Source organism: Petromyzon marinus, unplaced genomic scaffold (genome assembly GCF_048934315.1).
Source record: "Petromyzon marinus isolate PM22_M1 ecotype Great Lakes invasive population unplaced genomic scaffold, UKy_Petmar_22M1.pri1.0 PM_G_Scaffold_38, whole genome shotgun sequence".
NCBI classification, from domain to species: domain Eukaryota; kingdom Metazoa; phylum Chordata; class Hyperoartia; order Petromyzontiformes; family Petromyzontidae; genus Petromyzon; species Petromyzon marinus.
Window position 1 is genome coordinate 745,001 of NW_027422961.1, and position 2,500 is coordinate 747,500.

Sequence of the window (2,500 nt, forward strand, 5' to 3'; positions counted from 1 at the left end):
ACTTCCAGAGGCATTTGCAGCAGGAATGCATGTGCACTCAAAAAATGTGATATTTTTCACGGAGAGACCCCGTGAAACGCTAGAAGTGGGCGGGGATGTCTCTCTTGTGGCTCACGGGGCTGTTAGGGTGGCACAGAAATCCCTCGGAATGGGAAAACGGGTCATTTTCGTGTCGCCACATTGCATACGAACCGCATGAAACTTCCAGAGGCATTTGCAGCAGGAATGCATGTGCACTCAAAAAAGTGAATATTTCTCACGGATAGACCCCGTGATACGCTAGAAATTGGCGGGGATGTCTCTCTTGTGGCTCACGGGGCTGTTAGGGTGGCACAGAAATCCCTCGGAATGGGAAAACGGGTCATTTTCGTGTTGCCACATTGCGTACGAACCGCATGAAACTTCCAGAGGCATTTGCAGCAGAAATGCATGTGCAGTCAAAAAAAAATTGATATTTTTCACGGATAGACCCCGTGAAACGCTAGAAATTGGCGGGGATGTGTCTCTTGTGGCTCACGGGGCTGTTCGGGTCGCACAGAAATCCCTGGGAATGGGAAAACGGGTCATTTTCGTGTTGCCACATTGCGTACGAACCGCATGAAACTTCCAGAGGCATTTGCAGCAGGAATGCATGTGCACTCAAAAACTTCTATATGTTTCACGGATAGACCCCGTGAAACGCTAGAAATTGGCGGGGATGTGTCTCTTGTGGCTCACGGGGCTGTTAGGGTGGCACAGAACTCCCTCGGAATGGGAAAAGGGGTCATTTTCGTGTTGCCACATTGCATAGGAACGCCATGAAACTTCCAGAGGCATTTGCAGCAGAAAGGCACGTGCACTCAAAAATTTTAATATTTTTCACGCATAGACCCCGTCAAACGCTAGAAGTTGGCGGGGATGTCTCTCTTGTGGCTCACGGGGCTGTTAGGGTCGCACAGAAATGCCTCGGAATGGGAAAACGGGTCATTTTTGTGTGGCCACATTGCATAGGAACGGCATGAAACTTCCAGAGGCATTTGCAGCAGGAATGCATGTGCACTCAAAAACGTCTATATTTTTCACGGATAGACCCCGTGAAACGCTATAAATTGGCGGGGATGTCTCTCTTGTGGCTCACGGGCGCTGTTAGTTAGGGTCGCACAGAAATCCCTCGGAATGGGAAAAGGGGTCATTTTCGTGTTGCCACATTGCGTACGAACGGCATGAAACTTCCAGAGGCATCTGCAGCAGAAATGCATGTGCACTCAAAAACGTCTATATTTTTCACGGATAGACCCCGTGAAACGCTAGAAATTGGCGGGGATGTGTCTCTTGTGGCTCACGGGGCTGTTAGGGTCGCACAGAAATCCCTCGGAATGGGAAAACGGGTCATTTTCGTGTTGCCACAATTGGCATACGAACGGCATGAAACTTCCAGAGGCATTTGCAGCAGAAATGCATGTGCACTCAAAAACGTGAATATTTTTTCACGGATAGACCCCGTCAAACGCTCGAATTTGGCGGGGATGTTTCTCTTGTGGGTCACGGGGCTGTTCGGCTCGCACAGAACTCCCTTGGTCCACCTGATTCGTGCATACAGGCAGCAACTAAAACTCTGTAAACCTGCTGTGAGGACATCTAAACAGTGGACCAGTGAGGCTGTGGAAGATTTGCGGGCGTGCTTAGACTGTACTGACTGGGATATGTTCACGACTGCTACCAATAGTCTGGATGAACTCACAGAGGCTGTGTACATCAGCTTCTGTGAGGACTGCTGTATCCCAACACGTACCAGGGTGAACTTTAACAACAACAAGCCCTGGTTCTCAGCAAAGCTCAAAAGGTTGAGGTTGGAGAAGGAGGAAGCGTTTAGGAGTGGGGATAGAGACAGATTCAAGGAGTCGAAGAACAGGTTTAGCAAAGCGGTGAGAGAGGCTAAACGACTGTACTCAGAGACACTAAAACACCAGTTCTCTACTAACGACGCTGCTTCTGTCTGCCAAAGGGCTCAGGCACATCACCAACTACAAACCCAGAGCGCCCCACACCACTAACGACTCCCGCCTAGCCAACGACCTGAACGAGTTCTACCGTAGATTTGAAAGACAATTGGACTGTCCTGAACCACCCCTTCCCACCCAAGAGGCCCCATCCCCCACCCATACTACAGAAACGACTCTCTCCTTTCAGGAGGGAGAAGTTAATGGGCTTTTCAAGAGGCAGAATCCACGCAAAGCAGCCGGGCCGGACTCTGTCTCTCCAGCCACCCTCAGGCACTGCGCTGACCAGCTGTCTCCGGTGTTCACCAACATCTTTAACACCTCCCTGGAGACATGCCATGTACCAGCCTGTCTCAAGTCCTCCACCATCATCGCTGTGCCCAAAAAGCTAAGGCCAACAGGACTAAATGATTACAGACCGGTCGCCCTTACATCTGTGGTAATGAAGTCTTTTGAGCGCCTGCTCCTGGCACACCTCAAAGCCATCACAGACCCTCTCCTGGACCCCCTTCAGTTTGCCT